Raw genomic sequence first — 24,142 nt, 5'->3', positions numbered from 1 at the left:
TTCAAACAAAGCCAACTGTCTGGTCAGTTATCAAACAAGAGATTGATGGTCCTTTGGCCAGGTGCCCACCCCTGTTTGAACCATCAAGGTCAGCAGAGATCATATATTCACAGGGTTCAGAATAGTGCTAATCAAAGTGTAGTAGCTGGAATGATATTATTCCAAGGTAGACAAGATGCTTTCAGGTGGTACATGAATACATGTTGATTCCTAATGAGTAATAAAATAATATCAGTAAGGTAAACTCTTTGCACGAATACTTAAGTCAGTTTAGTGATAATTTACACCTTTCATTAACTCATTGAACAAATATTTGTTGATAATCTCCTAGATCCTTTTTGAGCATTGGGGATGCCACTATAAACAAAAGACGTAAAAGTTCTACCCTCAGGAGTGGGGGTGTGGGGCTGGGTGAAAAAGGATTAAAGTGTACAAGTTGCCAATTATAAAAGTAGTGATGGGGATGTAAAGTACAGAATAGGGACTATAGTCAATAATATTGCAATAATTATGTATGGTGTCAGATGGGTACCAGACTTACAAGATGATCACATCATTAAGTTTTATAAATGTTTAATCACTATGTTGTATACCTGAAACTAATACAATATTGCATGTCAACTGTATTGAAAAAATGTTTAATTATTTAAAAAATTAAATTTGAAAGAAGTTCTAACCTCAGGAAGCTTACATTCTAGCGAGAGAAACAAACAATTAAAAAGTAAATGAGTAAATATCTAAGTTCAGTTATTGATGAGTAATATGGAGTAAATAAAGGAAAGTAAGGAAATAGAATATGACTGGACAGCGTTGGCTTCATTTTACATAGGAAGGTCTGGTTATCTCTTTTCATAGAAGGTAACCCTTCTATGAAATAAAGGAATGAGTCACGTGAAGATCAAGGGGAGCAGCGTTCTCAGCAGAATGAACAAGTACAAAAATCTGAAAGAGAGAGCAAGCTTGGTGAATTCCAGGAAGCAAAATCAGTTGGCTTGTCTTAAGCAGACTGAGCAAGGGAGCTGGTAAGGACGATGTCAGGAAGGTGATTCAAGGGCCAGATGGCAGAGGGCCTTGTAAGCTTTGGTAAGGATTTACCTGATTCAAAGTGTAAGAGCAAGCCACGGGAGGGTTTTAAGCCCATTTACTGAACAAATTTATATTTTGAAACATAATCTGCTGCTGTGTAGAGGACTGATTGGAAGAATGCAGGAACAAAAATCGGAGGACAAGTTAGGGATTTAATGCCACATCCAGATATGATAATAACTTGGACCAAAATGGTAGAGCTGAATATGGTGAGAATTGTCAGATTCAAGGTATGTTTTGAAAGTACAGCTGACAAGACTTGCTGACAGAAGAAAGTGTAAGTTTGAAAGACTAAAGGATGATGCCTAGATTGTGCAATGAATTCAGGCAGTGGTGATGCCATATACTAAAAAAGAGAGGCTATGTAAAACGCAAATTTGAGAAGAAAAAATTAGTAATTTTGCTTTTTACAATTATAAATAATTCTAATAATTAATAAATTATTAATAATTTTAGTTATGCTTTTTAGACATACAAGTGGAAGTATCCAGTAGATAGTTAGATATTCAAATCTGGAGTTTAGGAGAGAGGATTGAGAGGGATTATCATCATCGTCCTGAAGATGTTATTTAGAGTCATGTGACTGGATGAGATCACCTAGGGAGTGAGGACGGTGAGAAGGGTAGGACCAAAACTTGAAGCTGGAGTGCTCTAACATTGAGAGCTCTGGAGAAAAGGAGGAAGTTGCAGAAGAAACCAGGAAGCAACAGCTGTGAGATAAGAAGACAACCGGGAAAGTGTGGCATGCAGGAGTGCTGAGAACAAAATGCTTCAGACTGGATGATGATTGTGCCAAATTTGCTGGGAGGTTACATAAAATGAAGATTGAAAACTGACCACTGCTTTAGGCAATATGGAGATTGTTGGTAATTTTCACAGAGCAATCTCGGGGGAGTCGTGAGAACAAAATTCCAGTTGAAGTACGTCAAAGAGACAAAGGTGAGAAACTGTGACAGTGAGTACAAAAAACTCAGTAAGTCTTGCTAAAAAGAGCAGCCCGGGAATGCAACTGGTGTGACCAGAAGTCTAGGAAAGGTTTGTTTTTTGTTTTATTGATATGATAGGTCTATTCATAGGCTGATGATAATGACCTAGTAAGAGTGAAAAGTGGCTGTGCAGGAAGTAAGACCCGAGTACAGGGATTGTCTTTCAGAAGAGCAGGAGCTGCTCATCCTTTGTGACTGAAGGGAAGACAAAGCATGAAATGTATGAACAAGGTCAGTAGATTTGGAAAAGGGGAATGGAAGTAGTTCTATTCTGCTTGCTTCTATTTTCTTAGTCAAATTCTAACAATTAAGGTTATCAGCTGAGAGTGTTAGAAGTTTGGAAAAAGGTATAAAACAGACATCTGAAAAAGTGGACAGGAAACTGACCAGAGAATTCTAGTAGAATTATTCAACAGTGCTGAGAACCATTTGAGACTTGTGGCCATATACATAAAGCAAGTGTGTTTTTCTCCCATCCTACTTAGTGGTTTGAATGCAGATGTGGAGTGGGCCGAGTTGAATACAACTAGGTTTTGGGTTTTCTCAGGGAAATACAATGGAGATAGAAAAGGACAAAAGGGTTCAGGGTGCATGCAAGGGAGTTATGGTGACAATCTATAGAATCTAAGCCAGGTAAAGAAAGAAGTCAGGACAAGAAGCGAATATTGGACAGAGAAGAGGTCATTGGGTGGATCCATGAATTATTGGACTGGTGGTGCTCTTGAGTGAGGAGGCAGGAAAAGATGCTATGGATATCAGAAAGTAGGATGATGGAAAGCAAGATTTTGGGGGTTACTGATAATGACAAGATCTAGGCTATAACTGTGGGAGTAGGTAAACATGGTGGGGCAGGAAGAAGAGGAAGAAGTGGTGGAGTGAGGAGGTCAAGGAACTAGAATTGATCTAAGTAAGTGGTTCTGAATCCTGCCTGCATGTTCAGATCAACCTAGGAGTTAAAAAAAAAAAAAAAAATCTAATGCCTGAATCCTATCTTGACAAATTAAATCAGTATCCATGAGACTTGGGGAGGGTGTGAGCACAGGTCATGTGTAAAAACAACTCTAGGTGATTCAAATATGCAGCTAAATTTGAGAACCAATGACATGTATATTAGGCTGGTGCAAAAGTAATTGCGGTTTTTGCAATTATTTTTAACCTTTTAAACTGCAGTTACTTTTGTACCAACCTTGATGTTTGGTGACTTGATGTTTAAGTCACCAAAAATGATGTCAAGAGTAGTGGAAAAGGCAATGCAGTGAGTTGGTTGCTAAAATCTTCCAAGCCTAAAGCAGAATGACTGGGTGGGTAAGAAATGAAAGCAGTCTAATATAATCTCAAAGGAACTGAGGTTTCTGAAAGAGAAGCAAAGATGAGAGACAAGAAGAATGTCTCTTTTCCTACGCTCACCTTCAGAGTCTGGAAATGTGGAGTGTGGAAGCAAACAAACAGCTACCCTTTGAAAGGGCAGCTAGTAAGCAGGATGCAGAGGGGGAGAGCCAGGACTTAGAGGAAGAAGATGACAGTCTTTCCAGAGAAGAGTTTGAAATTAAAAGAGATTATGTTATTCAACCTCTGAATTCCAATGACCACATTGGAAGGGACTGCAGCTTTGGAAGGGATAGGAGAGTGAGTCAGATAAAGGAATATACAGAAACATATGGATGAGAGTTCCTGTTTTGCTCTAAGAGGCGTGGACTTCTGGTGGTGACTGAGGCCAATGAGATTGTGAGACATGAATAGTCTCATGGCCTCTTAGGAAAAGGTGGAAAATTATTTCTAAGTATAGCTTCCTTCTTGGGATAAGATGCTTAGGTAGTATGTGATGATGAAGCAGGAGGAAGAACTGGGTAGGTGGGGTGGTGGGAAGGAAGCTTGTGAGACTCTGAGGTTCTTTTAAGTTGGACCAAGGACAGTGTCAAAGAGTAGGAGGATAGTCCTATGGGGAGTAAAGTGTGGGCCTCTGTTAAAATCTTTGACACAAGCAGTCAAATGATCTGAACCTCAAGGCTGATCAAATTATACTGAAATTATCTATTTACGTGCCTATCTACAAATAGGCTTCAAGTTGTCCCAACAGAATCATTTTATTTATCTTTTTACCCCAGCAACTAGCACAATACTGATATAAAGGAGGTGCTTAATAAATGTTTGATGTACTGAAATGGAGGTGCTTAAAAAGCCAAAGACAAGGTTTTATTGTGTCTAGAGTGAAGTAATCAAGTGAAACACAATATTTTGTTAGAAATTCTGGATTGTAAACTTACCGGGCTAGACCTATTGCTAAGTACACTTATATTTCTAACCACAAATAGCACTTTTACTTTTTACTCGTTAAAAGAAGCAACTTAAAATAGTTTCTACCAGGGATTGGTGCCATAATATATGTGTTAAGTGTTACATTAAGAAATCAATATTTCTAGCTTGTACTAAGTACATTAAGCATACCTTAATTCAAAAGCGTGATAGTGTGTATGTTTACGATTAATTTCCTGAAAAGAAAAGATAAATTCAATCAGCTAGCAATGAGATCTTAACATTATCTTTAGTTGAAAACTTTTTGCTCTATTAAGGGCACAGGTTTTTCCCTTTCTTTGGTGTTTGTCGTTTGGAGTTGGGGCCATGTAACACAAAGCAAAAGCAAAGAGACTCTCTACTCAAAGAATCTGTTGTCTGCTCTCCGCCTGTTCAGCTTCGTGTAGAATCCTGTTCTGTTTCTTTTATTCATAATAATGTATGTCAAAAAACCAAATAAATGGTATTTAATCCAATATGATAGTTTGCTAAAATATTATTATTTTTTAAATTTTCTTATGCTGTATATCAAAGTCAACCCCAAAGTTAAGAATTTATTTAAGGAAAAATAAAAGAAGAAATATAGAAAAACAAGATAGTCCTATCTGGATGCAACCCAGAGGCAATAAATAAAGAGTCAGAGGAAAATATTCAAATATACAAAGATTTGTAAAATCACAAATAAGTAAATCACAAAACAATTGAGAGAAAAAATATTTTCATCAAAGGTGAAAAGGGGTTAATATCCATGTTCAAGAATATAAGAAAAATAACCCCAATAGTTAAGTGGTCAAAGGATAGGAACAACTTCACACAAAAAGAGACACAAATTGTAAAGAAAATAAACACAAAATAACAAATAACCAAAGTATTAATTTACACTTATCAAATGAACCAGACTGGACTAATAACAATCCAAATGCCAGTAAGCATATGGTGCAAAATATTTACACAATATTTGTGATATTGTCATTCAGGGCAACCATTTTGGAAAGCTATATTGAAATAGTCTTTTGGAGAGATCTAAGATGGCAGAGTAGGTAAACACTGTGCCTGCTTTCTTCCATGAACAAATTAAAATTACAACTAAATTATAGAACAATCAACCTGGAGAACCATCTGAAGTCTGGCTGAACAGAAGTTTTATTACTAAGGATATTAAAAAGAACCCACATCAAGATTGGCAAGAGAGGTAGAGATGTGAAACAGGCTCGCCCCAAACCTCCATGTGGTGCATAGAACTAGGAGGGATATCGTGGCCATGGAGGTTCCCACCTGAGGAGTGAGACACCCCAGCCCCACACTGGCCGCCCCAGTCCAGAGTACTGGTGCTGGGAAAAGGAGGCCCCCACAACATCTGGCTGTGAAAAACAGCAGGGATTCCAACCATCCAGGTGGGATGGAAGGCTGTGGAGAAACACAGACATCCTCTTAAACGGCCCGCACACAGACTCACACACTCGCAGGCACTCACCTTGGGCTCCAGCGTCTGGACAGTAACTCGGGGGTGTCGGAGGCATATGGAAGACAGGCTGAGGTATGTGCCTTCAAAGTGAGAGCTGGAGTACAGTCGCCATTTCCCCTGTGTGGGGTCTTCCTTCTGTGCAGCCAGCAGGCAGGTGCCATCTTGCCTATGTTAAGCCCGCCCCCACAGGCCAAATCTGAATCTGATTGGCCTGATGAGCTCCATTGGCCTACTGACTCACTGAGACCCTGCACCACCCAACTCACCTGACACCTGAGGCACTTTCTCTGAGAGCAACCAGCCTTGCCCACATTGCACTCTTCTTGAAAAACTATCAGAGTCCACAGGATCCAGGCGGGGGGCAGCTGGCCTCAGTATGCTCTGAGACTTTTGCTGAATAGCTCCAGCCTCAGCACTGGCACCAAACCAGAGTCTACATTAACCTGTTGACCACAGTTCTTCCCACTCTAGGGACTCCCTGAGGCCCTGCCTCACCCAACTCGTGTACCACATGAGGCTTTATCAAGAGCTGAACCTTAAGGGAGCCGGCAGGTGGCAGCAGGCCTCAGGGTGTCCTGGCTTTTGCAGAGCTACCCCAGGCCTGGTGGTAGCTGTCTTTATTTTGCAGCATGGTCTTTCCCACCCACCTCCAGGGTTAGCACAGGCAGTGAACAACTGTGGATCACTTTGTAGCTCCTACCAGGTGGTCCCTGGCCGGTCACAGGCAGTGGGTGACCTGGGCCTTCACTGGAGCCCCTTACAAGAGGCCCCAGAACCAACATACTTGGAGGTTGGCTTCAGACCACAGCGAGCACCACAAAATTAGCCCCACATATGGCACACCCAAAGGGTGGTCTCAATACTCACCAGAGCCCATTGAGGCAAATCCCACTCAGTGGGGTAAGCCCCCTGCACAGCAGCCTATAAGCTGTGGATATGGCCAAATCTCACCGCCAATCAGCCTGACAGTCAATCCCACCCACTGAATCCAATCTGTGGCAACCTGGCTTCATGATGACAGTACTATGAATTATTCTTTTTTTTCAAGCTGTCCTAGACTATGGTTGAGATATTACTTAAAGATATAGAAAATTGGTCTCTTTATTTCTTTGCCAAATTCCATGAGGATTTCTCTAACTCTTTAATAATTATTTGATTTTTAAAAGCTGGGGAAACAAAGACTAACACTGCATCCCTGCTAGCATTCTTAATAAACCAGTCTCCACTATAACTTGATTCAGGGAGAGTTAATACAGCTGGCTCTCCAGGACAATCAGCTCTATCTTGCATTCTGGGATAAAGATTATGTTTTTGCGTTCTCGTTTACATGGCACTCTGGTGAACTCTGCACTCTACTGCAGGTGAATGCTTCCATGCTGGAGAAAGAACTACAGTAGTCCTTCCTTACCTGCAGGGGCAGGCGGCAGTTCCAAGACCCCCAGTGAATACCTAAAAACATGGATAGTACCAAACTCTATTTATATTATGTTTGTTCCTATACATAACATCCTTGTGATAAATTTAATTTATAAATTAGGCACAGTAAGAAATTAACAATAACTAATAATAAAATAGAACAATATACTGTAATAAAAGTTACATGAACATGGTTTTTTTCTCTCAAAATCTTAGTGTACTGTACTCACCTTTTCACTTAAAGGAAGCACTTGATGGCTCCCCTTTGGCATCTCTGAATGCCAACATCACCACTCTTGTGCTTTAGAGTCATTATTAAGTAAAATAAAAGTTACTTGAACACAAGCACTGCGATACAAGAGTCAATCTGATAACCAAGGTGCTACTAAGTGCCTACAGGTACAAAACATCTACAGCATGGAGACACTGCACAAAGGGATGGCTCACCTTTCGCAAGGGACAGCATGAGATTTCATCATGCTACGCAGAAACATGGTGATTTAAAACATGAATTGCTTATTTCTGGAATTTTCCATTTAATATTTTTGGACCTCGGTTGACTGTGGGTAACTGAAACCATGGAAAGTGAAACTGTGGATAAGAGGGGGCTACTGTTGAAAGCAACAAGTGAACAAGACAAGCAAACAAAAACTCATAGATACAGACAACAGTATAGTGGTTACCAGAGGGTAAGTGGGGAGGGGAAAGTAGAAAGGTTAAAGGGGTCAAATATATGATAACAGAAGGAGATTTGACTTTGGGTGGTGAACACAGAATGCAACAACCAGATGATGTATTGTGGAATTGTACAATTGAAGCCTATAAAATTTTATTAACCAATGTCACCCCAACACATTTAATTTTTAAAAAAATAAAGGAAAAAATAGTCATGGGGATGTAAAGTACAGTGTAGGAAATATGGTAAATAATATTGTAATAACTATGTGTGGTATTAGGTGGGTACGAGACTTATCAAGGGCATCACTTCATAAATTATATAAATGTCTAACCACATTGTTATAGGTATATAACATATATATGTATATGCTCCAGGTATATATATATGTTATGTACCTGAAACTAATATAAAATAATACTACATGTCAACTATAAATGAAAACAAAATAAAATTTATAAAAGAGGGGACTACTGGACAATTAAATAATAGAAAATTGTGTTTCCTGTATGAATAAATGCAGGGGCACAGGCTAGAAGAAAATGTGTTACAACAATTGTATATATATTTTGCCTCTCATAAATAAAAGCCTGCAGGAAATTCTACCTTGAGCATTTTTGCCAGATGACTTAGCATGCTTTTTGCTTTCATTCAACAACAAAGTAACACCTCAGTGTCATCCCCACACACACCCAGTTTAGATTTCTGCTAGAGGACGAATCCACCCGTTTCTCTTGCATAGCATGAGACTACCAAATTGTGTTGACATTTTCAGCAGGCCCAAAATACTGATTCATCACCCCAAACTGTCTTTTTCTCTAGCTCATTCCTAAGAATCAATATTCTGGTTTTTATTTTTAATATATTAAGATTTAAATATTTCGGGGGCTTTTCCTACAGGTCTTCAGCAATAATGAGAGAGACCTGAGACAGAAGGAGGAAACAAATTTTCAGCTAAAACAAGCTCTGTTGAACTACTTTTGGGTTAGAAAATGCTTTTATTCTCTGGGAATATTTGTGACTATTTGGACTTTGCTGATTTTTTTTCCACTTAGATTTGTATCTAGGTGAACTGGATAGTGTACAAGATGTTCAGCCAATTATTCAGTAGGTAGGAGGAAGGCACTAATTTATCCTCCCTGCTTTACTAACTACCAAGCAAATCCACTTAGAGGTGAGGCTCCAGAAATGACTTTTATACACTGACCAGCAGTTAGACGATGTGGCTTCTGGAACAGCATGATGTCAGCAACCAGAGTCAGGGCTAACCCCTGTTCATGCTTCTCAACATTGCATAGGTTACTTCAACTATCAGTCTTGTTTTCTCTTTAGTGGCCAGATAAGGAAAGGACAATGATTAAAATCTATGCCATGGCACATTCGTAAAACATTTTAAGATTTCTAATGGCAACTTTTTCCCCCTACAAAGTGCAAAACAGAAAATTACACTATATTTAATGCTATGGTGAAGGGGTATTTTTATATACTGGTGTTTCCCCTAAAATAAGACCTAGCTAGACAATCAGCTCTAATGCATCTTTTGGAGCAAAAATTAACATAAGATTCAGTCTTATTTTACTATAATATAAGACCGGGTCTATAATATAATATAATATAATATAATATAATATAATATAATATAATATAATATAATGTAATATAATACTGGGTCTTATATTAATTTTTGCTCCAAAAGACACATTAGAGCTGATTGTCTGGCTCAGTCTTATTTTTGGGAAAACATGGTATAAATATGTATAATATATGAGGTGTGATCAAAAGGTACAGTGAATATTCAAATAAAAAAAATTTATTACAGTAAAAGACACATTGCCATTAATCCCCCTCAAAATACTCCCCCTCACTTTGAACAGACTTATCCCATCATTTTTGCCACTTTCTGAAGCAGTTCTGGAAGTCCTCTTTCATGAGTGTCTTTACTTTATCCTCCATCATGACAACACTCTGTGTCACACATCGCTTCTGGTATATGACAATTTCCGTCAAATAAAAACATTATGGTGTGTCCTCATCCACCTTATTCACGAAATCTGGCACTGTGTGACTTCTGGCTCCTCCTCAAAGTCAAAATGACCATGAAAGGAAAACGTCTTGAATTGATTCTGGACATCGAGGCAGCCGTGACAGCGCAACTAAAGATACTCGTGAAAGAGGACTTCCAGAACTGCTTCAGAAAGTGGCAAGAATGATGGGATAATTGTGTTCGAAGCGAGGGGGAGTATTTTGAGGGGGATTCATGGCAATGTGTCTTTTACTGTAATAATTTTTTTATTTGAACATTCACCATATTTTTTGGTCACACCTTGCATGGTATAATAAAGTTAATACATTTAAAGAGGCATTGCTACATTGTGGGAGAAAATTTATATATAATATACATGACACATATTATTTGATGCCAGTTGAGACTTCTCTTAAAAAAAGAACATAGTTTCTTAAGTTTATTTTTAAGAGAGTCTACCTAGAAAGGGCAAAAAGAAAGTTTAATTGAAGTGGAGGATATTTTGTAAATAAAGTATGATTCAGTGTAAAATTCATAATACAATTTGAACAAAGAATTTCACAGACCTCAATTTAAACAGCTTAAAGTCAGTGTTTTTCAGTCAGTGTTCTTAGTTTTCCTTAAAGTAACCATGAAGTGATATGAATGAGTCTGCTCCCTGGCATGGAAATGGGAATTTACTTCTTTAAAGATATGGGACTTTTGTTAAGAATTAATTTCTTTGTAAAGATGAAGGTTAGAATATACGAAGTTCTGACAATTAAGTTCGCGAACTTGCCACCGTGCACTTACATTGGCAGCACTGTATAAACAGCTCTGTAAGGTTTCATAACTTTGGTATATCAGTGTCTCATAGCTGCATTTGTGTCAACATGTGGCAGTGTCTTGCTGAATGACATTCATTATTGTTGTTGTGTGTTTTTGTGTGTCGTTGTGAGAATATCTGAGCTTGAATTAGAGCAATGAACGAACATTAAATTTCTTGTTAAACTTGGCAAGAGTGGAAGTGAAATCAGGGGCATGTTAGTCCAAGTTTATGGGGATAATGCCATGAAGAAAATGGCAGTGTACAAATGGATTAAATGTTTTTCTGAGGGGAGAGAAGGCATCACTGATGAAGAGAGGTCAAGGTGGCCAGTAACAAGCAGAACTGACAAAAACAGTGCAAAAATTCATCAAAGTGTGCATCAAAATCATCGGCAGACTGTACGAATCATAGCAGACCAAGTAAACATCGATAAAGAAACAGGAAAATCTTAACTGAAAATCTTGGTATGAGAAAGGTGTGTGCAAAAATGGTCCCGAAGGAGCTCTTACATCACGACAATGCACCAGCTCACATGGCACTGTCTGTGAGGGAGTTTTTAGCCAGTAAACAAATAACTGTATAGGAACACCCTCCCTACTCACCTGATGTCACACCTAATGACTTCTCTCTTTACCAAAGATAAAAGAAATATTGAAAGGAAGACATTTTTATGACATTCAGGACATCAAGGGTAATACAGCTCTGATGGTCATTCCAGAAAAAGAGTTCAAAATTGCCTTGAAGGGTGGACTAGGCGCTAGTGTCGGTGCATAGCTTCCCAAGGGGAGTACTTCAAAGGTGACCATAGTGATACTCAGCAATGAGGTATGTAACCCTTTTTGTAGGGTGAGTTTGTGAACTTAATTGTCAGACATATTCACCTCTAGTTGGTCACATCTGACTGTAAGATTCTATTAGTGTCTCTTTTCCAGAAATTATTTCTAGGGCATACTCACAGAAATTGGTGTGGGGGGGATATATTCTCATTTGCTTCTTTCCAAAGACTAATTGTTTCAATCCCCCCACAAATCAGAGTTCATTCCTTCGCTGGGCTGTGAGGTCCCCACTCAGCCCCTCAAGGACAATCTGGTGTCACTCTGCTCTGAATTACAAGTTATTTGATTGCTGATTGATTTCCTCCGCTAGACAATAAGCTCCTCGAAGGCCAAAATCTGTGTCTTATTCATTCAAGTGTACCATTTCTACAAATATTTAAAATAGCAATAGACCCTCTAAAAGCAAAGAAGAATTGGCAAGAACATTGCACATAGCAGTTTTTCTACGTTTGTGCAATGAATATTAGATGTAACTCAGAAGTTGAAACTTGGTTTCTTAGAGCTGGAACATAGCTCAGTAGCAGAGTCTCTTTCCTCTCTCCAGCCCATGACCCCTCTCTCCTTCCAGTGTTCTAATGTGATAGTGAGCTTTATGTATCCACTTAGCTAGGCTATGGAGCCCAGTTGTTTAGTCAAACACTGATCTAGATGTTCAGCTAAAGGTTTTTTGTTTGTTTGTTTTTACATGTCATTAACCTTGAAATGAGCAGAATGGAAAAAGCAAATGACTTTCCATAGTGTGGATGGGCCTCATCTAATTAGTTGAAGGTTTAAGAGAAAAACTGAGATTTCCTGAGAAAGAAGGAATTCTGCCTCAGGAAAGAAGGAAGACTGCCTTCAGACTCAAGACTGTAACATCAACTCTCCCCTGGATCTCCAGCCTACTGTCTGCCGGCACAGCTGTCCTGCTAGGAACCAACTGGTGCTTTTACAGGAAGCCAGAGCATGAATATATGATTAATTCATGCTTTTGTGATTAGCTCCCCTGACCCCACTCTCTGGACCAAAGGGAAGTGGATCTGAGATGCTTTGCGAACATCTATATCACTTTGTACTCTGAACCCAGCACAGCTGCTTCTACTCTGCCTCTGCTTAACCTCCCAAGGGTTTGAACCACAAGCCAGGAAAGCCCTGGGTTTATTTGTACCACCCCAGTTTAAGTCACGTGTCTTTACCCCAGAAAGTCATGGATTATCTAAAGATGAGGGGTTGGCTCTACTAGTAAGAGCAGGTTTTAGATACCAAAAGCTACTCCACTGGAAATACTTTGCTGCTTCTCAGTAACTTTTGTTTTGTCAGGCTCCTCCTCTGTTGAAATGTATGCATTCCCTTTAGCCCTTTCCAGATGTATTAAGATCTGATTTTATTTCATTATCAATTCTAAGGAGGCCATCTATTGATCCTTAAAGGAGCTGCCAAACTAGATTGAGTTCTTCTTTTAAAATCCTAGACATCTTGCATACGTTTAAAAATAGAAATAAACACAAAGGTGACTGAAAGATTGATCACTCCTCCATAACAAAATTAAAGGTCACAATTTTCAAAAAATGGATTCTATTTTCTAATAAAATCTTACGGTAAAAGCCAATGACATTTAATTGCCCTGGTGTCTGTCCAGTCACTTCTGATAAAACTTTTGTTAAAAGCTCAAAACAATTTTGCATCTTGTGCTTCAATCCATTATCTACACGAAAATGCAATTTAGGTTACAGTAGAATCTCCTGCTTAAGACACTTCAATGCTCGGTATGCCCTATAAAATAAAATAAGAACTCCTTAGCATTTTATATAGAGAGATACAAATGCTGATGAACTGGAGGTAAAGTTAATGAGTAAACTGGAGGGGGAGAGGTCTTGGACAAACTGGGCAGGGCACGTGTCATCCATTGTGCTGTACTGAAATTAGAACAGTATTGCCAGACCATCTACATTTTCCTAGAAATTTTCTAGAAGGCCTGGACATCCATATTTTTGCACATGAAAGGTCCTACATTTTCACTGTAGACACTTTATTTTTAAAAAATACTGAATGAGCTGAACAAAACCCATCTAATTTCCAAATTCAGTTCACAGACCCCTCTTTGCAATGCTGGACACTGACATTTGTCCACCTGTAGGACTTCCCCACTAACTCTGCCCTTTGAGCACATGCTTTGTGCTCTATTCATAGTCTGATAATGGTGGCTGTGTCAATGCATAACACTGGGTATCACTTCCATGCCTTCAGTCACTTGCTCCCCAGCCCCACCTTCAAGTCACGTGTTTCCAAGCCCCTTCTTGCCCTACCCCCACTCTTTTTCTTACCTGCAAACACATAGTCATATTTCATGATTCAGCTCAAGGGCCTTTCCTCAAGGCATCTCTCACCCCTCCCCAAGCCATACTCACCACACTATCCCTTGTACCCCTCTCTCCAAACTCTGTATAACTTCCTTATTACACCTGCAATATTTTCTTCTTTTTTATCTACCTGACTCCTTTTAAAAGACTCTAAGTTCCCCAAAGGCAGGGACGGTATCTCATCATCTCTGTACTCTCTGCACGTAGTGCAGTGCCTGATTCACCATCATCATCATCATCATCATCATTTAACACATATAATACCTATTGTGGTCGTAGTGCTTTACAAATATTAACTTGAACTCTCACATCAGCCCTACCTCTCACCCTTATTTTACAGATGAAGAAAACTAAAGCAGAGTGTGCCAAGATTCAATACCAAATAATCTGAGTCAGCGACCATGCTCTGAGACCACATTTCCTCCCATAGGAAGCAGTGTTATTGTCACCAGGTTGTGCCCCCACAGAAACTTCTATTAACTTGCTTGTCTTCTTTCATTCTCCAATGTATATCCTGATGAAACAGGCTGGACTCATCAGGAAAGGGTGGAAATTCCAGAACAAGCTAAGCCTCCTGGCAAAAACCAGATTGAGAAACCTAAGGACCACAGCTAAGAAACCGGTTTGCACTGTAACGATCCAAGATGGCACTTGAAACACCTTCCCAAGTGACCTTCATTAGTATGCTAAAAATCCCATCCAAGAGTGGAGACTTAACATTAAAATGAGACATGCAATGTATGGCCAAGCAGGTTTAGGAACTGTACTTGCTCCACCTCAATTCAAAGAACTCTCCGTCCTTTTCTTGGAAATCCCCACCCCTGAACATGCCTATTTCCCACCAATCCTTTAAGACTTTTCTGATTTCCTCAAACTGGGGAGGAGGTATCTTTAGAGCATAAGTTTGTCCTTCTCCATTCTTTAATCAAAGAATAAAGTCTCTGCTTTACATAATACAGTCTCGTTCTACTGGTGTGAGCAACACTGGGCAAAAGGACCTTATTTTGGGGTCGCTGATCCATAAGGGTCAGTGACATCATTTTTTGGAGATAAAATTAAAGCTAAGGATAATTTCCTAATAGTTGACTACTCTTCGGTATTTCTAACTCCTTTCTTATGTATCTTCTAGTTGCTAGTAAAACAGAAAGGCTCAGAGACTGTTTTGCCAAGAAACCAAAACTTTATTTAAAAACGGGGGTTCAAAAAACCTAAATGCACCTGGCCTTCTGAATTCATCAGCCCTTAACTCAGTCTTGGTGAAAAACAGAGTTCAGCCTGACCCAGTGATAACCTCATTAAGGAGTTTTCTTTTGGTGCAAACAGCAATTTAAGCAAATATGCACTTCTGTTTTCTTCTAGTGTTCTTTGTTATTGTAAATAGTAAAATCCAAGTTGGGCTTCGTGTGGGAAACCAAAGAGCCAAAGACACGGGGACTTTTCATTATACACAGACATGCAACAAAACGCGTTTTATTTCAATTCAGGCAGTTATTATTTATCTGCATGGCTAAGGAATGGAAGATCTCAAAAGAAACGAAGTGCTAGACTGGCCTCTGCTCCTTCACCCAGATGGAAGTTTCACAGGCCTGTGTGAAGGTTCAGGGCAAGTGCTGTCGCTCTGAAAAACTAGTGGAGTGGGTACGCATTTTCCTTTGCCTTAAAGTACTGAAGCTACAGACGTTGTTCCTGTTTTTAATCTGATTATAAATATTCAACCAAAGTAGTTAAATGTTTAGAGAAGGTGAAGACCTGATAATACGTAAGAGACGCTGAGTTACTCTGTTGACAATTAAATAATGTAGCCAAGGACAACGCAGGAAGTCATTTAGTGCTATTAATCAGTAATCTAAAGGCATTGTGTCTGTGTGCAAATATCTTTCTCTTGGCTAACATCTGTGACTTGATCATTGAAAAATCTGAGGAAGGAACATTCTTAAAAAGTACACAGTAAAGTCCAGTGATTTCCATCAATTACAGCTCACCTTTTGTAAGGCTCAAACTTGACATTTTAAAACATTTTAGTTATCACCTTCCTTCGAAATGAACAATGTACCTGTGGTTAAAATTCTACCTTCCTTTCATCATGATATTTAAGACCTAGGAAGCTTAACCTTCTGCTTAATATTGATTTTACTCTGTCGATTTTTTAAATAAAGATTTCATGCCTAAATATGCTTTGTTTTTCCCCCAAAATCTTGTTCTATGTTCCTGACCTTGAAAAATGCTGCCATCTGCTGGTCAGTGATATATAACTCTGTAAGAACACTTTGGGGTCCTTGAGGAAAGAACGAATGAAAAACCACACGCATTGTTCTAGAAGTTACTGAAGTGATAATAAATTACAGTAGAGTATACTTGCCACTTTAGAATTGACCTTTTAATTATAACATCCTCCCTCTCTCTCTCTTCCTCTCTCTTCTTTCTGATGTGAAGCCACCATGACTCAAGCATTAGCTAATGTTGAATTGCATGTTTAAAAAAAAAAAAAAAAAAAAAGCAAACCTTTGCTGCCCCCTGCTGTTCAGTGTCTTAGCATGTCTGAGTTTTCATTCTCCTGCTGAAAAGAGAATAATTCATATGTTTATAAAATCATAATAATCGGTTTATAAAACCATAATAATTAACTCATGTGTTTCTTCATTCAGTTAATTAACATAAGCCATACTATCCACCTATGAACCATGTTCTATGCAATATGACTGGGACACAAAAGTGATCAATGTGACAAGAAAAGAAAAATGAAGACTTTCAAGGCAAAATTACATGAAAATGTTTTAAAGTATCACCATAATCCACCAGTTCGGTTGTACCAAATCTGTGATGCCTGGGCTTAATAATAGTCTGAGAAAGAGAGGGAATAGAAGGGGAGAACAAGCAAGGAAAAGGAGGGAGAAGGGGTGGACAGGCGTAGTGAACACAATGGAATCCAGTCGTGGCAGCATGGAAAAAAAAACTGGTGGCTTCATCTCTATTTTAAGTTCATTATAAGTATAAAACTTTAAATAAAGAGCTAAATGAGTTCAACAGGAGTATGTTCCTTTTGGAGCAAGATTTGTATCTAATGTTTTAACATAATTCTGGCAATTGTCACATGGTCTAGAATAAAACTTTGCATCTGGTACAAGATCTCTGGGAAGGCCTGTGAAACTCTCAGCAACACCACGCTTACTTTCTCTTACCTCTGCTCCTTTCAGCCTGCAAGAGGTATTTTTAGTTTGACCAGAAGCTGCCTCAGTGATTGCTAATACTCCATACGTACTCTTCAGTCCAGTCACTTGGAACATGTGGTGATACCACAGAGATGCCTTATATCCAAGAAACACTATCCCGTGGCTTAAACCTTGGCCATTTACCTCTCCTTCCTCCCCCTCCTCCCTTTACCTAGCTGGCTAGGAACTGTCTTTCAGAACCCCAGTCACATATCACCTCCTCTGGGAAGTTTTTCCTGAATCTTCCCAAGCTACCAATCTGACGAAAAACTCCCCTCTTCCATTTTGCCTCAGCATTTGATAAATACATTTTCCATTGCACTCTGTGAAATGGTTGTTTAATGATTAAGAAGCTCCTCTACAATCTCAACCTCCTTCCAGATCACCTTTTCTTCTTCCTTGCCTCTGCTGAAACCTAGTCACCATTTCCCTCCACAGCTTTCTGGTGGAGAGGTTGATATACCTCCCTACATACCATGGGACCATGGTGAAAGGTGGCATTCTCCTGGTTCCTCGCTGCCAATTCCAATTGCTTTGCTTCGAGGACCTCTATAAAACTATGACTATTGTGAGGTCTCTGCCATCTTTGTGGCATCTCTGACCATCCTTGTGGCTTTGGTTTGCCAGCCCCTCCAGCAACTGGATCTTGGCTCACCGTCCCAAGTCCTGTCATAGTCCCAGGAGATGGAGTATGAACACAGACAATACACACACAAAACCCAGCTTCCACCCTATCTAATTATATGAATCAGTTGTTCACTTCCTGTATCTTGCCATAACCTGGGGTTACTATTGTTCTAAAACTGAGCTTCACTATCTCCCTCCAGGACCTTCCCTCCTTCCATCTTTCACACCCCTTCATACTACCACCACTGCTCTTAGATTTCCTTGAAACTTCCAGTTCCGTAATTCTTCACTTTCACCCAAAACTCAGCTCCTTCCTGGCTCCTTTTTCCCTATAAGGCTGGACTCCCATGGTTGATAATGTGAACTCACCTCCCCAACACTTTCATTCCTTGAGCCCCTATCTACAAAGCCAATAGAGGCATATCAGGGAAAACTGTGAAGGGATTCAGGATAGGCCTCTCCAAGATGTGCTGCTTTGACATGCGGCTTATTTTGAGCTGAAGGCAAGAGAGACCCTGTGGGCTCAAGAGAAACTTTTGCCCCCACCTTAACTATCTAGAAAATTTAAATTACTAGGAACCTGGGCCATAATAAGTTATTATTGGAAATAACTTTTTATAATCTATCTATGTCTGTGTGCAAATGGCGTTCTCTTTGCGAACATCTGTGACTTGATGGCAGGGCAAACATTTAACTACTGAACATCTGCTCTTCTTACCAATCTATGAATTATCCTCCTACCCTCTAACACCCCAAGCCTCTTACCACATTCCTTAGCTCAGGATGTCACATATACCTTATTTTACCTTTCTGTCTCTGAACCTCTCATGTATGTGGGGTCTCTGATTCTCTCATGTATGCAGGATTCCTATAAGTAAACACGGAATTAAATTTGGTTATTTTCTCTTGTTAATATCTCTAATGTAGATGTAATTATTAGACCAGCCAAAAGAAGCTAGAAGGGTAGAAGAAAATTTCTGCCATCCTTTAGGATTCTCTGAGCTCTTGTCCCATTAGCCATCCCTCTTCCAGTATCTTCCAGTTTTCCTTCTGTGTGAACTTCTCCCTCTTTGCTTACAAATGTATTAAAAACTCCCCTATAATTAAGTGGTGCAGGGAGGGGGGAAACATTGACTTCCTATCCTTTTCTTATCATGTTCCAATGTCTCCTTCTTTATCCAAGCTTTATGAAGGAGGTATCTGCTATCTCTTTTCCTCACCTCCAGACTGTCCCTCTCGCTCTTCATTCTGGCCAGAGTTTCTGCTCTTGGGATAATCAATGTGAGCATTTTGTTTCAATGTTTAGTATTCTGGAGTTGAGGGCTCTGTATGTATAAAGAAGTGTTTAAAAGCTATTTGGTTTTAAAATTAACATGCAATTTATTAGGGTCACAAAATAAAAACAAGTCTTCCTTAAATATTTATGTTCAACTTACAAACTTTGCTATTCTATTTTTAAATTGGGTATGATAAAAATATCGCTCTTTGATTGATTATTGGATTAATATATCTATATTGGAAAGAATAAAGTACTTCAGTCATCTTTTATAATTATATTCAATTAAATATTTTAAGCATTTCTCAAATTTTTAACATATTTTCTTTGATTGTTAAGCATTTCAAATTCCTGACAGAACAAATCTACACCGCCTAGTAGCAAAATGTTTCCAAGAACCCAAATATTTTAAAAATAGAATTATTTATATACTTACAGAGTTATCTATATTACTCAGAAATATAGCAAATGATTTTTTTTAGCCACGGCTTACTATTGCATGTCAGAAAGGGAATGCAAGGACTTCAATAACAGCAGCTGCTTTTACACTCAGATATTCCCTAAGTGTACATATCCATCCCATCAAAAAAATGACTACTTTGGTCCACGAATAGTTGCAAGAACCACTGAGCTATCCCTTAATTTATAACCAGTTAATCACAAAGATTCATATGGCATTCTTTAAGTTTCTCCAAAGCAGAATATAGATCATTGATAATCCTACCTGAGATTATTTCTTAGGAAATCTGATTATCTGATAAGTGTTGTCAAAAATAGGATGGTCACCACTGATGAGTCAGGGCACTCAACCACTTTAATACAGCAGCCCCAGGGTGGCCCAAACACAAAGGACAATCAAATACCATGACAGAAAACCAAATGTTTATGTCAATCACTCTGTAAATGTTTTATAAAAACTGTGGAGCCTTGCCATTTTAATTGTAAATTACCATATCTGAAATAAAGTGATCAAATGATTCAGTCATTAGTTTATTGCTTATATCTGGGCATCTTGAACCTACAAAACCCTTTTTCCCCTTGGAGCCAATGACACTAAGACAGACTCAGGAAAACATCTGGCACCCCTTTTCTCTGACCAAGTCCTACTTGTCCAACTCCCCTATCTCTGCATTGTAAATCTACTAGTCGCTGATGACATCGAGGTTTTTGAACCTGAATCTACACCAATTGAGACACTTCTGAAGACTTTATGCCTGCCTGGCATTTGGAGAGGCAATAACTTTAAAAATTTATTAGTATTACTATTAATTTTCTTACTGTCCTCTTACTTTTTTTGTTGTTGTTTTTTGGGTTTTTTTGTTTGTTTGTTTGTTTGTTTTTGACAATGTTCTGCTATATCTGGAGTGGCTACTTGCTAACAGAACTTTTAGTTTTTTCCCTAAATTTCCAAAGTCAGACTCTAATAGACTGACAAAGTAGTGGCTCAAATGTCCCTATGCTTTGTATCTGTGATACAGGAGTATTGTAATAAAATCTGAGTCACACAGAATTGGGTATCTGCAAGAATACTTTCAGATTGTTTAGAATTTTTATTTTTGCCCAAATTTCTAGAAGGTGGTGGGGAGTTATGTGAGTTGCTTCAGCTATGACATCTTGACAACTTTAACTTGGGATTACCAACCAGCTTGAGTCTATTTTGTAGTACCCACCTAGAACTGACACCCTCAGGAGCAGAGATGGGACCATTCAGTGGGAAAGCTGGTATAGTTGTCTGAGATGATACATGTCATGAATTTGTGTGACTATTTCCTCTTGAATACTTGATGATCCTGGAAAGATTTGGAGAAGTCTTCAAAATTAGCATGTAACTTAGTCATGTTTAAAGGTATATATTCTCTTCTCAAGGGAACCACAGAACACTGAAGAACCATTGCTAAAGACTTGGTATGGATAGCTGTTGGAAACACCATCTCAGTACCTTGTTGGCTAGGAGCTGGAAGTTGGTGAGGTATGTATGAGGGATTATATGAAAAAAGAAGCTGTTAAACTAGCCATACAGTTTCACAATTACAATTGTTGTAAGGTGGCCTAGGTACTTCTTTAGATTTCCTTTAGAAAAACAAGAGTCTGGGTGAAGAAAGGTAATTTATAGGGCAAGAACAGAAGGGTAGGACAAGATGCTACTTTCAGATTCTTGAGATTCCTATCGTCTCATTGAGGATTCCTCATACCAATCAAAAAGGGAAAAATACTGACTGCTAGAAATGTTGCCTTTATTCTATTCTAGGGCTTGTTAAGAAAAAAATTATCCAAAACTTGGAAATAAACCAAAAAAATTACTGTCTGTCTTTTAAAAGACACATTAAAGCATTGTCCAACAAGTCTGCCCAACGGTCATCTGCTTCTGGAAGGAAAGTGGTGGCAAACAATGGCCCACGCCCTGAACCAAACAAGTTCTCTCCCTGGTTCTGCATAGCTGCGAACTAAGAATGGTTTTTATACTCTTAATTGACCGGGTGAAAAAAATCTTAAAAAGAATAATTTTTTGTCACATGTGAAAAGTATGCGAAATTAAAATTTTAGTGTCTGTAAAGTTGTATTAGAATACAGTCATGCTCATTCAATTAGATATTGTCTATGCTTTCAACCTTCATCCATGCCTTAATTTTTGCCCCTTAGTAGGCAATGTTTGCTACCTAAGGACTGTGACTTTGTTTTATTATTTCCTACTGATAAGGGTTCAGGCTTGTTATAGCTCCCTCCCACAGAGTTAAAGATGAAAATGGTATCTGTTCATGGAAAAGATAACCCAAAGTTTACAGTTTTATTGCCTTTAAAACATAAATCACTTTTGTATCTAATTTTTCTCTTATTCTAGCATTCTCTTTTCTGCTGTTTCAGCTTCTTATATCCCGCTTTGAATATGCTTTGCCATTCTGTTGATTCTTTACTGTATATACAAGCCAACTATATAGTTGTTTGAATATTACATTTTTAACTTCCTGAAAACTTATTTTGACATATTCTTCTAAAATGGATTCTTTTATTCAGAGAATGCTGTAGTGGCTATTGTGAGTTCAATTCACCCATAATTGGCCAGTCCCATGCATGTAAGTATTTGTATGCTTTTTTCTCATAATGCATGATTAAAACTGTTACAGTCCCTGTGGGAGGTGGATTGATTTGCCTTGAACTACATGCCCCATACAAATAATAATAGTGCGTGAAAATCAGCTGGTCAGTGGGTGCCTGGTTTCTTAGAAGAGGTTACATTTTAAATTTTATGCATAAATGTAAATTTTATGTATAAATGTAAATTTTATGTATACATGTTAATTTCTTCCCAGAAATGGCTTGTGAATTACATCACTCAAAAAAACAAACCAGAGTTATGGTCAAGATAGCAGAGTAGGTAAACGCTGTGCTTACCTTTTGTCAGGACCACATCAAAATAATAACTAAACTACAAAACAACCATCATTGAGAATTGCTTGAAGTCTTGCTGAACTGAAGCCCTACAACTATGGACATACAGTAGAAGCCACCTCGAGATTGATAGTAGGGGCAGAGACACTGAAAGGGCTAGCCCCACACCCACATGTGACCATTAAAAATTGGGAGGGATATCTCAGCTGTGGAGGTTCCCTCCAAAGGAGCAAGGGATCCTAGCACCACACCAGGCTCCCAGCCCAGGGTTCCAGTGCCAGGGAGAGAAGACCTCCATAATTTCTGGTTGTGAAAACCAGCAGAGATTGTAGCTGAGTGAGACAGAGGGCGGCTGTACTCCCAGGTACTCCTCTTAAAGGAAATGTGCATGGACTTACTCACCAATGAAATCACTGACTCTAAGCTCCAGCACTGGGGCAGCAGCTGGAGAGATGACAGGAACATATAGGAGGTGAACTGAGTTGTCTGGTTTCAGAACAAGGGCTGGAGGGACAGCTTTCTCCTGGACAGAGGAGCTGGCAGAAGCCATTGTTCCTTTGTTGAGACTTCCCCCTTCCCAGTATGCAGACGCAGGCGGGCACCATATCTGAGTCTCCATCACGCTGGCTAACACCATGCCCTGGTGATTCTGAGACCCTACCCCACCCACATTTGGGCATACCCAAACCACTTCCAGTGACTTTTTCATAAAACTGCCTACTTTGGCTCATGCTGCAGACTTTCCTAAAGTCACTCAAAGGTTCATTGGATCCAGACAAGCAGCATCTGGCTTGAGTGTGTCCTGTATCTCTGGCTGAGCAGCCCTAACCCTGGCACTAGCAGCAGCTGGCTTTGGTTTGCAGCTTGGCTTCCTGAGGCACTTCCAAGTATGGCATGGGTGGCAACCATCTGCAGATTGCTTTATGTCTCTTGCTGGTTGGCCCCAGGTGGGGCACAGGCTGGGGCTGAATTTGACCTGCAGCAGGTCCCCTCCCAGGTGGCCCTGGGGCTGGCGCACCCAGTGGCCATCTTCAAAATGAGCTGGAGCATCACCCAGCCACTTCCAAGGATGACACACCCAAGGGGTGGAGCAGGAACCAGAGCCCTGCTGAGGCATATCCCACTCTGTAGAGTCAGCCCCTGCACCACAACTTCTCCACTGTAGTCACGGCCAGTCCCCACAACCCATGTGCCCAAGAGTCAATCCCTCCTACTGATGTGCAAACAGTGAGCAAGGCTCAAGTACAACAGGAGGGCACACAAAACCCACAAAAGTGACACACCTGGAATGCGCAGGTCAGGTGACCAGGAAGACTGCACCACTGATCCCCACAGCACACCTACTACATAAGGCCACTCTACTAAGACCAGAAGACATAGCAGCCCTACCGACTACATAGAAACAAACACAGGGAGGCAGCCGAAAAGGAGAAACAAAAAACATGTCCCAAATAAAAGAAAAAAATCAAAGCTCCAGAAAAAGAACTAAACAAAATAGAGACAAGCAATCTACCAGACCAGAGTTCCAAACACTAGTTAAAAGGATGCTCAGTGATCTCAGGGAGAACTTCAACAAAGAGATAGGAAGCATAAAAATGGAGATAGAAAACAAAAAAGAACCAGTCAGAAATAAAGAATACAATATTGGAAATGAAGAATACATTGCAGGGAATCAATAGTAGACTAGATAAAGCAGAGGACTGAATCAGAGATTCA

The sequence above is a fragment of the Rhinolophus sinicus genome, linkage group LG04, assembly GCF_036562045.2.
Source record: "Rhinolophus sinicus isolate RSC01 linkage group LG04, ASM3656204v1, whole genome shotgun sequence".
Classification (NCBI taxonomy): Eukaryota; Metazoa; Chordata; class Mammalia; order Chiroptera; family Rhinolophidae; genus Rhinolophus; species Rhinolophus sinicus.
The sequence above is the reverse complement of the archived record's forward strand: the minus strand, read 5'-3'. Positions refer to the sequence as shown.